At 38.3% G+C, this 14,149-nt stretch overlaps 1 protein-coding gene across 1 annotated transcript in view; it reads left to right on the forward strand.

Annotated features, from left to right (window-relative positions):
- PAPPA2 (pappalysin 2) overlaps window positions 1–14,149 on the forward strand; it is a 282,314-nt gene that overhangs the window by 95,335 nt on the left and 172,830 nt on the right. The gene's annotated exons all lie outside the window — the stretch shown is intronic.

Consider the following 14,149-nt stretch of genomic DNA (forward strand, 5'->3'; position numbering starts at 1 on the left):
AATACTGTATATGTCAAACCCATGTATGATGGGTCATTGTGAAGTGGAGTCCAGAGTATTGAAATGATAATCAAATAAAATATGAGCAAGTGTCCAAACAATTGGGGAAGGAAGATGATGAGCAGTAGGTTAGCAATAGGTGAAAAAATGTTGTGGCTGTTCAAGAGGAAACCAGAACATAAAAATCCTTGTAGTGAATCAGGTCAACATCCAGAAGGGTTATACATCTCAAGCAAAGGAGGAGACAATGAAAAGTTAAACCTGTGGTGATCCAAACTGAATGCTTTGTTATTATGCTGGATTTCATTGGCTCTATAGTATCTGATACAGTTTTAAGGCTCTGCAGTCCTTTTATCACTAAATTTTGTATTTTCAGTTCTCAGTATATTAGAAGTCAGAAATTTGTGAGATGAGTGGAGCTTTCCAGATGAAAGCTAACGTGAGTCATTCTAGTCTTCAAAGTAGCAACAAGTGGGCTAGAAGGTTATATTCCAATAATTCATTTAGCAGTGAGTTTGAGTATCTTGAATTATCCTCATGAAAAACAATACTAGCAGAGGAGCATGTAACACGGTAAGAAATTACCTCCAAATTTATTCATACCTGATTCACCAAAGGTTACCTTTTCGGTATATATGACAGCTAGGTTTACCCAGCAGTTGTTTCTATGAATCCTAGGTCTATCATTGAGTACTGAATCTACTTGCTCAAAAAACCTAAAAAAATGATCTTCCCGGCCATTATGGAGACAAATCTTGGCCTCTTGATAAGAATTATTGGACTGGCAGCAGAGCCCTGAATATTTTTCTGACTTTGTTGGCACTAGGCCATTGACAAGATTCATTTAACTATAAAAGTGGGTAAAATAACACCCCTCCAAAAATTAACTGTTTGAAGGCATCAGCCAAGACAACGAGGATTTGAGGGACCCAATCCCAGGGAGGAGAAAAATGCATTGAAGTGAGTTCTACATATAACTCAGATTTTTTCTCCTTTAGGGAAATTGCCAAAATCTCAGTGAAAGTAATAGAGGCAGAGCAGAGAGAAGCAGCCTAAAGCTTGCTTCTCACTACTGAGGAGACAAAAATTAAAGGTCAGACCTTCTAAGGCATCCAGACTTGAGGGACCAAGCTTCCAGAAAGATAGAAATCATGAAAAAAAATGAGCCTGATAGTCTGCTCATTATTTGAAGATTTTTCTAATTACTAAACTATGCATGCTTAGGGCCAGTGGCCATAAAACAAGTATAAAATAACTGCTAACAGATTAAAAAGCCGAACAGTGATTTCAGGAATCTCATAGTGGAGGGGACAAAAAATGAAGTTGAGGTCCTATCAAGGAGGGGCTTTGAGATACCCTATGTGTGAGGGAAAATATAAATAGCCTAGCTTACACAAAGCCTAAAATTCAGCCTGAAACACACTTAAATCCCTGTTTGGAGGAAGGTCATCTGCCTATATTTAACTGCTTAACAAAAGAAAATTAAATATGCTCTGGAGGAGGACAATATCATCAAAAGCCTCTACAAGTTTTTATGCACAGTGGCCAGAAATCAGTAAAAAAAAAAAAAAAAAAAAAATTAGCAGTTATGCAAGAGATAAGACCAAATGATGGTAAACTAAACTAAACAAAGAATCACTAAATAAATGCAGACCCACAGATTATCCATATATTGGAGTTACTGAATATTGGCTTAAGATAATTGTGATTAATATGCTCAAAAATAGATAAAAAGGTGAAGAGTGTCTTTAGAAAACTAGAATCTATATTAATGAATCAAATGGAAATTTTAGGACAAAAATACAGTAACTGAAATTAAGAAATTAGTAGATTGGTTTATGAGCAGGAGAAAGGTTTAATGAACTAGAAAACTGTAGAAAACATACATATTGAAACTCAGAGAGAAAAAGTGATGGAAAAATATAGAAAACAACTTGGGACATTTGAGATCTGATGAAAAATTCCTAACGTAAATTGGAGTTCTAGAAGAAGAGGAGAAGGATATTGGGGCAGAAATAATATCAGAGATAGCTAGCTGCTGAGAATTTTTCAGGGTGACAAAAAATATTAAACCACAGATTCAAAATGTTTTACAAACCCCAAGAAGGATAAATAGAAAGAAAATCACAACTAGATTCATTAAAACAGAAGTGCTGAAAAACCTCAAAAGTAGCCAGAGAAAAAAGTTACGTTACTTTAAAAGGAGCAACAATAAGATGGACAGGCTGACCTTTCAACAGAAACTATGGAAGTCAGAAGACAATAGATGGATATATTTTTTAAAATGCTAAAAGAGAATTATTGCCAATTTATAATACTATGTTCAACAAAAATCTTTTAAAATGAAGAAAAATTAAACATATTTTCAGATAAAAACTGAGATAATTTAAAACCAGCAGTAAAATAAATACTGAAGAAGAAAGCTATCCAAACAGAAAGAAAATGACTCCAAAAGGAAACAGAGGCATGCAAAAAGAAATGAATCACACTAGAAAGGATAAAAATATTAAAAGTAGTAACAATGTCTTTTTGGCTTAAAATATATGTAGAGTTAAAATATGATGACAATGGCACGAAAGACAAGAAGTAAATAAAATTATATAATTTAAGGCCCCTTCTACACCAGTATCTGGAAAAAATACTGATTTATTAATTTTAGATAGCTTATACACACCTTATATTATACAAGAATTAACTCAAAATAGATCATAGACTTAAATATAAAAAGTAAAACTATATAACTTTCAAAAGAAAACATAAGAGAAAATCTTCAGGGCAAGACTAGGCGAAGAGTGCTTATATATGACACCCAAAGCATAGTCCATAAAAATGAAAACTGATAAATTGGACTTCATCAAAATTAAGACTTTTTCTCTGAGAAACACTCTGTTAAGATGAACAAGGAGGGCTTCCCTGGTGGTGCAGTGGTCGAGAGTCTGCCTGCCGATGCAGGGTACACGGGTTTGTGCCCCGGTCTGGGAGGATCCCACATGCCGCGGAGCGGCTGGGCCCGTGAGCCATGGCCACTGAGCCTGCACGTCCGGAGCCTGTGCTCTGCAACGGGAGAAGCCATAGCAGTGAGAGGCCCGCGTACCGCAAAAAAAAAAAAAAAAAAAAAGATGAACAAGGAAATGGCAGTCTTAGAGAAATTATTTGCAAACCACACATCTCGCAAAGGATTTATATCTAGAATATAGTAAGAACTTTCAAAACAATAGTAAAACAAACAAATATTCCAGTTAGAACACGGACAAAAACACAGACATTTTACCAGAGAGTATACAGGTGGAAAATAAGCACATGAAAAGATATTCAGTATCATTAACCGTAAGGGAAAAGCAAATTAAAGCCACAATGAGGTATCACTATACTTATTAGTAGAGCTAAAAAAAAGTAGTAACAATACAAAATGCTGATGAGGATGCAGAGAAACTGGATATTGCATATATTGCTGATGGGAAAGTAAAATGGCACAGCCACTCTGGAGAACACTTTAGCAGTTTCTTATAAAATTAAACATACACTTACCATGTGACCCAGCAGTTGGACTGTTGGACATTTATCCCAGAGAAATGAAAACATGACTACTCGAAATCCAGCTTTATTTGTAATAGCTCCAAACTGGAAATGATAAAGTGTTCTTCGGTGCTAACTGCTTAAGCAAACTGTGATACATCTGCACAATAGAATATCACACAGCAATAAAAAGAAACAAAGTATTAATACATGGAACAACTTAGTTGGATGTCAAGGATATTATACGGAGTGAAAAAAAAATCTCACAAGTTGCACGCTTATGATTTAGTGTAGTAGTCTCAAAATTTTATGTGGTATTCTCAAAATTAAAAAAAAAAAAAACCCAACAGAGATAGAGAACAAATTAGTCATTGCTAGGAGTTAGGAATGGGGTGAGGGGTGGTGGGGAGAGGGGTATGTGTGTGGAGTGACTTAAAGGATAATAGAGGAGAAATCTTAATGGTAGTTACACAAAGGTATACATACATGTGATAAAATTGCATAGAACTACACACAAACACACACTTGCATGTGCACACATACACACACATTCACAAGCTTGCACGTAAAAACTGGTGAAATCTAAATAAGGTCTGTGGCCTCTTTGCATGAGCAGAACACTTCAGATATAGCAGGTGCTCTTTGAATGCTCACTGATTGAAGGGATGACTGAATAAATGAGTGAAGGTATTAAATTTAAATAGTTTCAAGAAATATTTAAATTATCTCATGAGTCACTGGCTCATAATGAATTGCAAAAGAAGCTAGGGATATTTATATTTTATTCTAAAAACTTTTAGGAATAACTAGTTCCCCTACAACATGTTTCTTAATGTGCATTTAAGAAGTAGAAGACTAGCTGAAAATCTGACTCAGTATGAAACTTCTCATGTTATTATTTATCTTTTCTTGTTCAGTCATTAACTGTGATTGAACAAAGGAGTCATATTGACCTAAATCGGGTGTAGAGTAGTACAGACAGCTGGCATAACATGATAGAGGAAGACATTTAGGATTTTCTAAACAGAGTCTTTTCAAGACTCAAGATTATCTGTGTCAACATTCAAGACCCTGTATTTTGAGGGTCAGCTGAGTGACCTGGCAGATAAGTACGCTATTTTTAAGGCTGAATCCAGTTTCTGACTACAAATGGCTTAAGTCACTATGAGGAAAGACCAAGGTAATCTGTGGTCCATCAACACCATTTCTGGCCTTCAGCATGATTTTGTACTTTTTTTTTTTTTTTTTTTTTTTTTTTATGCGTTACGCGGGCCTCTCACTGTTGTGGCCTCTCCCGTTGCGGAGCACAGGCTCCGGACGCGCAGGCTCAGCGGCCATGGCTCACGGGCCCAGCCGCTCCGCGGCATGTGGGATCCTCCCAGACCGGGGCACGAACCCGTGTCCCCTGCATCGGCAGGCGGACTCTCAACCACTGCGCCACCAGGGAAGCCCCTGATTTTGTACTTTTAATGTTGTGGTAATGCAGGGCAGAATTTTTTGTAAGTAAAGTAAATGGATAAATGAGATCCCCTTGAGCTCAGTTGTTTGAATATCTTTAACCTTAGTATACAGCACTTAAACTGAAAACATATCTTCAAAGGCAGAAGACTTAAATTAGTGGTAAACCAGACCTTTTATAAACCATTAATATCATAATTATTTATTCATTCATTCAAAGAAAAACTGTTGAACCTATTTCATGGCGATATCAGAGATAGAATAATTAAAAGAAGTCCACCGTAAAGGTTTGCACAGCACAACTGGGATACAGACATGCAAATACACACTTATAATACTACACGATGCTGCCACACAGGAGGTCAAGTAGGAACATGATGAGAAAGTGCCTGATTGTGCTGAAAACATCAGGGAAGAAGAGAAGAGTTCCCAGAGGAGCTGAGGCTTGAGGGGAGAGTTGAAAGATGAGCAGGAGTTTGCTTGGCAGACAATGAGAGGGCATTCCATAGTGAAAGAAATGGTAAATGCCAAGGTTTAGACTGTTAAAAACCTAGACTTGCTTAGAAGTGGAATGTCCTTGGAATGGCTAGAGCAGAGCTCTTCAAACTTATTCTTGCTCTCTTGTACCTCCTAAAAGACTTTTGAAAAACTCTGTACCACTTCATCGATTTTAAAAGTAACACCTAAAAATTTAACCATAAGTTTAAATTATAGCAAAGAATATAATTTCTGGCATATTATTTTAAATTATTGACATTTAAAAATACATTTTAAATCTACTCTTCTAAATGTATCTTTGGTAACATAATAATTTGATAATCATTCATTAGAAAAACTCATGGCCATGCACTTTTTTAACATTGAGAAATTATTCATTGCTCCTTTTTTCTCTTTGAATTTGTTTCCATTTCATTGCTCCTATAGAACTTTCTACTAATGTAACATATAAATATACTTTTTTCAAAGTCTTTAGTTAGTCACCTGTTTCTCTGCTAAAAACATATTTTGAATAAAAACATAAACATTTTGTGATATTTTTAATTAAAGTTTTTATTTTGAGATCATTGAATAGTCACATATAGTTGTAAGAAATAGTACAAAGAGATTCCACATATCCTTTACCCATTTTCCTCTGGTGGTAGTACCTTGCAAATCTGTAATACAATATCACAAGCAGTATATTAACATTGATATTGATCATAAGTTATAACATGTTAAAAATTTGTTCTCAATTGAGTTAGCTTTTGAAATGATTCCTTGTCCAAAATTGATCAAAACAATATTTTTAAATGTTGATTAATGACTAGTAAACAAAGTGGAAAATACATATTTAATGAGCCAAGAGTGGCTTTTCTCTCCCAGATTAGTTCTTGTGTCAGTGGATGAAGAGTAATTATTGCTATAATAAGACAGGATTTAGCATCATTTATATTGCTTTTTTTTTCTTTTATAGCTCTAAGTACTGAGAAACTTTGTTCACATAAATAAGTAGATGGGGGAAAAAAGAGTTCTGTTTGATTGAGTGGATGATGATGCCAAGGTAGAAAATATAGAAAAAGCAGGAGCAAAGGGGGAGGCAGTTTGGCTTTGGAGGTGTTGAATTTGGGATCTCTACAAATTTGACCATGAAAGGCACTTCCACAAAAGCAGAAGGAGGAGCAGGATTCAGGCGTGTACCAGACAACAAAGGAGAGAGGGGTTTGAGAAAGTCCCTTGTGGCCCACAAATATGACTGCTTCAGAGTGATGAAGTACGTACAAGAGCTTCTTGGCCAGGTTAGAGAGGACAGTCGGTCACTCTCTGGCACAGAAGTTAGGCACTTCAGAGTGTTCTGAGCCAACCATCTTCCTTAATTGTTCTAGGGAATGTCTGTACTGCCAAGGAACATTCAGAGATCCTGATCAGATCATAAGCAACATGCCTCAATACATGGGACCCAAGAACCTTGTGGGAGGGAACTTGAACCTGGCTCACAATGGGGCTTTAGACACATGGGATCTTCCAAGGAGTCCAGATAATGTGACCCTCGGAGGAAAAAAAATGTCTTCGAGTGATAGAGTGGGCTATGGCTTCTGAAAGATAGGAAGAAATGTATCTTGAGCAAGTCACCTCATCTATAAAATGGGAATAACAAGCATGAGGAAGACTACCTGGCACATAGTAGGGCTTCAATAAATATTAGCTCCATTAGGAGTAGTAGCAGCAGCAGCAATAGAAGTTCCAAATACCATGGCTGCTGTTGCTGGTTGGGCCCTTAGCTTCCCACCTGCTTCATCTCCACCCTAGAGATTATCAGTGCCCTAGAAAGATGTTGGCTTTCTAGGGAAGAAAAAAAAAAGTGTTTTTAGGTGTCCAGTTGCCTGCAATGGTAAAGCAGCTTATAAGAAACAAAGGGAGGCTCCTTATAAGTCACAGAAGCAAAGAATAAGTGATTGTTGGCAGTTTGGGGGAGACGGGTAGTGCCTGATGAGGGTCTGTGGGTGTCATGGGGCCAGATGGACTGGAGAACAGCTACCACAGGGGTGATGCAGATGTGGCAGGCATCTGGCATAAAGCAAAGCAATAGCTGCATGAGGGGGTAAGGGGAAGACAAAAGCAGCAGACATGAGCTCTGAGGGGAGATATCCTTCCCTCACCTAGAACTTTTATAGGGGATCCCCTCACCTGAACAAAGCTTGACTTCCTCCTAACCAAACAGTTGACATTGAGATTAGGGTGTTACATCAATTGTGACACATTTATGCACAATGCGGGTGAGAAATAGACATTGATTTGGCAAGTGGGAAGTCTCTGTTAATCTCAGCCTAATTGTTTCTGTGGAGTATGGGTGCAGGAGCCAGCATGGGAGAGGTAGAAGAATCCACAGGAGGTAAAGGGAAGCACACTCTGGTGCAACAAATCACTGAATGGTTGGGCTAGAGCAAAGCAATTTTGTTCCTCTCCACTCTGTCCCCTCTTCACTATGCCAGAGTGGAGTGATTCTTCCCCAAGACAAGGAATAAACAGGACATGTAAACTGGAGCACACCATGTCCATATGAGAACTTAGAGCATCATTAATGAGACAGGCTACAGGACATGAACAGGATGAGGACTGTTCCTTGGAATTACTCACTGGCTGCTACTGTAGATTATTTGTCTGATGATAATATTCAGCAAATGGGGTAATTTTACGTGCCTTGGGGTTTCAAACATAGTGAACACTCTTGGATATTGAAACTTTGGAAAAAATTATCCTAGGGTATGAACTAAATGCCCTGAAATTGGGGTGTCCCAAAGATAAGTTTATACGTTTATAAGTAGGTGGAATAAATAATCACCTTTGTGTGTGATGCCTTGAAAGATCTCCTTTCTTAAAATATGTCCTAGTAATCATTGAATCTTTAGTGCCCGGAACAGTACCTGACACTGAATAGATGCTCAATAAATGCTGAATTGATAAATCAATTGTAGAAAATATCTTTCCCATTTGTACTCTGTAGTATGAGGTTGTGGGTGTTTGAAGCACCACCGTCATCCAGAAACAAGGAAAGGAGTACATCATAAGTCTCCAAGGCCTCAGTGATAACATCTTCAGTTTTCGTTAATCAAATGACTTTTCTCCCATGGTATGGGAGGCGTTAGAAAGCCGGAGTGAGGGAGGCATCCATGTGATACTGGGAGTATCTAATGAGGAGGAAGCGCCACGTGGCCTTGGCTTCAGAGTGGTCCATCCTGAACGCCAGTTCTTCTTCTCCAGATTACAGGTTCTTCTTCCGTAGCTTGAGCAGGGCTAGTGGTGTTCACCTGTCCCCGATGCCAGGCCTAGGGCGGGGCTCCACCCCTGTCCCGCCCCCAACCCTGTGGGAGGCTGGGCCGCATTGCAGTTCTGAGTCCCCGGGGGCCACAGCCGAGGAGAGTGAGGTGGCTGAGCCCTGGATAGCTGAGGAGATATTGAAAGAACAATGGCAATAGAAAATCAATACAACATGAAAACAGGAATCTGCTTCCTGAATGGATTGGAAAGTCAGGGACTAGTAGAAGGCTAGCAGACCACACAAAAACACTCCTCCATTCTTTGTTGCTGTGGCTGACAGGGTCTTGGTGCTCCAGCCAGGTTTCAGGCCTGAGCCTCTGAGGTGGGAGTGCTGAGTTCAGGACATTGAACCACCAGAGACCTCCCAGCCCCATGTCTCCCAGAGATCTCCATCTCAAGGCTAAAACCCAGCTCCACTCAACGACCAGCAAGCTCCAGTGCTGGGTACTCCATGCCAAATAACTAGCAAGACAGGACCACAACCCCACCCATTAGCAGAGAGGCTGCCTAAAATCATATTAAGTTCACAGACACCCCAAAACACACCACTGGATGTAGTTCGGCACCAGAAAGACAAGATCCAGCCTCATCCACCAGAACACAGGCACGAGTCCTCTCCACCAGGAAGCCTACACAACCCACTGAACCAACCTTACCCACTGCGGGCAGACACCAAAAACAATGGGAACTACAAACCTGCAGCCTGAGTAAAGGAGACCCCAAAGGCAGTAAGTTAAGCAAAATGAGAAAATAGAGGAATACACAGCAGATGAAGGATCAAAGTAAAAACCCACCAGACCAAACAAATGAAGAGGAAATAGGCAGTTTACCTGAAAAAGAATTCAGAGTAATGATAGTAAAGATGATCCAAAATCTTGGAAATGTAATGGAGAAAATAAAAGAAACATTTAAGAAGGACCTGGAAGAACTAAAGAGCAAACAAACAATGATGAACAACACAATAAATGAAATTAAAAGTTCACTAGAAGGAATCAATAGCATAATAACTGAGGCAGAAGAACGGATAATTGACCTGAAAGATAAAATAGTGGAAATAACTACCACAGAGCAGAATAAAGAGAAAAAGAATGAAAAGAATTGAGGACAGTCTCAGAGACTTCTGGGACAATGTTAAACGAACCAACATTCGAATTATAAGGGTCCCAGAATAAGAGAAAAAGAAAGGGACTGAGAAAATATTTGAAGAGATTATAGTTGAAAACTTCCTTAATATGGGAAAGGAAATAGTCAATCAAGTCCAGAAAACACAGAGAGTCCCATACAGGATTAATTCAAGGAGAAACACGCCAAGACACATATTAATCAAACTATCAAAAATTAAATACAAAGAAAAAATATTAAAAGCAGCAAGGGAAAGCAACAAATAGCATACAAGGGAATCCCCATAAGGTTAACAGCTGATCTTTAAGCAGAAAATCTGCAAGCCAGACGGGAATGGTAGGACATATTTAAATGATGAAAGGGAAAAACCTACAACAAAGATTACTCTACTCAGCAAGGAACTCATTCAGATTCGACAGAGAAATTAAAACCTTTACAGACAAGCAAAAGCTAAGAGAATTCAGCACCATCAAACCAGCTGAAGAAATCAAAGAGGAAATCAAAAAATACCTAGAAACAAATGACAATGAAAAAACGACAACGCAAAACCTATGCGATGCAGCAAAAGCATTTCTAAGAGGGGAGTTTAGAGCAATACAGTCCTACCTCAAGAAACAAGAAAAATCTCCGATAAACAACCTAACCTTACAGCCAAAGCAATTAGAAAAAGAAGAACAAAAAGAACCACACATATTGCAGAAGAAAAGAAATCATAAAGATCAGATCAGAAATAAATGAAAAAGAAATGAAGGAAACAATAGCAAAGATCAATAAAACTAAAAGCTGGCTCTTTGAGAAGATAAACAAAATTGATAAACCATTAGCCAGACTCATCAAGAAAAAAAAAGGGAGAAGACTCAAAAAATCAATAGAATTAGAAAAGATAAAGGAGAAGTAACAGCTGACCCTGCAGAAATACAAAGAATCATGAGGGATTACTACAAGCAATTATATGCCAATAAAATGGACAACCTGGAAGAAATAGGCAAATTCTTAGAAAAGCACAACCTTCTGAGACTGAAGCAGGAAGAAGTAGGAAATATAAACAGACCAATCACAAGCACTTAAATTGAGACAGTGATTAAAAATCTTCCAACAAACAAAAGCCCAGGACCAGATATATTGACAGGTGAATTCTATCAAACATTTAGAGAAGAGCTGACACCTATCCTTCTCACACTCTTCCAAATTATAGCAGAGGGAGGAACATTCGCAAACTCATTCTATGAGGCCACCATCAACCTGATACCAAAACCAGACAAAGCTGTCACAAAGAAATAAAACTACAGGCCAATATCACTGATGAACATAGATGCAAAAATCCTCAACAAAATACTAGCAAACAGAATCCAACAACACATTAAAAGGATCATACACCATGATCAAATGCAGTTTATCCCAGGAATGCAAGGACTCTTCAATATACGCAAATCAATCAATGTGATAAACCATATTAACAAATTGAAGGGTAAAACCATATGATCACCTCAATAGATGCAGAAAAAGCTTTTGACAAAATTCAACACCCATTTATGATAAAATGCCTCCAGAAAGTAGGCGTAGAGGGAACTTACCTCAACATAATAAAGGCCATTTATGACAATCCCACAGCCAACATCATTCTCAATGGTGAAAAACTGAAACCATTTCCACTAAGATTAGGAACAAGACAAGGTGGCCCTCTCTCACCACTATTATTCAACACAGTTTTGGAAGCTTTAGCCACAGCAATCAGAGAAGAAAAAGAAATAACATGAATCCAAATCGGAAAAGAAGAAATACAACTGTCACTGTTTGCAGATGACACAATACTATACATAGAGGATCCTAAAGATGCTACCAGAAAACTACTAGAGCTAATCAATGCATTGGGGAAAGTTGCAGGATACAAAATTAATGCACAGAAATGTCTTGCATTCCTATACACTAATGATGAAAAATCTGAAAGAGAAATTAAGGAAACACTCCCATTTACCATTGGAACAAAAAGAATAAAATACCTAGGAATAAACCTAACTAAGGAGACAAAATACCTGTATGCAGAAAACTATAAGACACTGATGCAAGAAAGTAAAGATGATACAAACAGATGGAGAGATATACCGTGTTCTTGGATTGGAAGAATCAACATTGTGAAAATGACTATAATACCCAAAGCAATCTACAGATTCAGCTCAATCCCTTTCAATCTACCAATGGCATTTTTCATAGAACAAGAACAAAAAATTTAACAATTTGTATGGAAACACATAAGACCCCGAATAGCCAAAGCAATCTTGAGAAAGAAAAACACAGCTGGAGGAATCAGTCTCTCTGACGTCAGACTACCCTACAAAGCTACAGTAATCAAGACAGTATGGTACTGGCACAAAAACAGAAATACAGATCAATGGAACAGGACAGAAAGCCCAGAGATAAATCCAAGCACATATGCTCACCTTATCTTTGATAAAGGAGGCAAGAATATACAATGGAGAAAAGACAGCCTCTTCAATAAGTGGTGCTGGGAAAACTGGACAGCTACATGTAAAAGAATGAAATTAGAACACTCCCTAATACCATACACAAAAATAAACTCAAATTGGATTAAAGACCTAAATGTAAGGCCAGAGACTATAAAACTCTTAGAGGAAAATATATGCAGAACACTCTATGATTTAAATCACAGCAAGATCCTTTTAGGCCCACCTCCTAGAGAAATGGAAATAAAAACAAAAATCAACAAATGGGACCTAATGAAACTTAAAAGCTTTTGCACAGCAAAGGAAACCATAAACAAGATGAAAAGACATCCCTCAGAATGGGATAAAATATTTGCCCCAAAATGGGCAGAAGACCTAAGTAGACATTTCTCCAAAGAAGATATACAGATTGCCAACAAACACATGAAAGGATGCTCAACATTACTAACCATTAGAGAAATGCAAATCAAAACTACAATGAGGTATCACCTCACACCAGTCAGAATGACCATCATCAAAAAATCTACAAACTATAAATGCTGGAGAGGGTGTGGAGAAAAGGGAACCCTCTTGCACTGTTGGTGGGAATGTAAATTGATATAGCCACTATGGAGAACAGTATGGAGGTTCCTCAAAAAGCTAAATATAGAACTACCATATGACCCAGCAATCCCACTACTGGGCATATACCCAGAGAAAACCATAATTCAAATAGAGTCATGTTCCACAATGTTCATTGCAGCTCTATTTACAATTGCCAGAACATGGAAGCAACCTAAGTGTCCACTGACAGATGAATGGATAAAGAAGGTGTGGTACATATATACAATGGAATTTTACCCAGCCATAAAAAGAAACGAAATTGAGTTATTTGTAGTGAGGTGGATGGACCTTGAGTCTGTCATACAGAGTGAAGTAAGTCAGAAAGAGAAAAACAAATACCGTATGCTAACACATATATATGGAATCTAAGAAAAAAGAAAAAGAAAAAGGTTCTGAAGAACCTAGGGACAGGACAGGAATAAAGATGCAGATGCAGAGAATGGACTTGAGGACACGAGCAGGGGGAAGTGTAAGCTGGGATGAAGTGAGAGAGTGGCATGGACATATATACTCTACCAAATGTGAAATATATAGCTTGTGGGAAGCAGCCGCATAGCACAGGGAGATCAGCTCCGTGTTTTGTGACCACCTAGAGGGGTGAGATAGGGAGGGTGGGAGGGAGACACAAGAGGGAGGAGATATGGGAATATATGTATACGTATAGCTGGTTCACTTTGTTATACAGCAGAAACTAGCACAGCAATGTAAAGCAATTATACTCCAATAAAGATGTTAAAAAAAAAAAAAGCAAGACTGGAGTGCTTGCCAGTTGTGGGTAGGAGTGGCTGAAAGAGTTTAAAAGGAGATAAAAAATGACATCAGACTTTGCAAAATCTTTACCCTCTACACATTCTTCTCTTTGTTCAGTCTTGTCCAGAACTAGGACTTCTTTCTAATGAGACCACAGGCTGTAAAACTAAGAAGCCAATATAAGATTTGGAGATGAATGGTTCCTGGGCTGGTTCTGTTAAAAGTTTGCTTCATTTTCTAAGCACTTGTGATTTTTTTTAACCTTTTCCATTTCTTTCTTTCCCTTTGTCTGTCAGCCCACCTCTGCCACTTTCTTCCCTTGCCCTGCTCCAAAGTGCTCCTTCCTTGGACCCCCACACATTTTGATAGCTTTGTCACTTCCTTGCAGAGTGTGACTGGGGGAGTGTGTCTCAGCCAGTAACTGGAAGTAATTATGGAGGCAC

Source organism: Phocoena sinus, chromosome 1, assembly GCF_008692025.1.
Source record: "Phocoena sinus isolate mPhoSin1 chromosome 1, mPhoSin1.pri, whole genome shotgun sequence".
Classification (NCBI taxonomy): Eukaryota; Metazoa; Chordata; class Mammalia; order Artiodactyla; family Phocoenidae; genus Phocoena; species Phocoena sinus.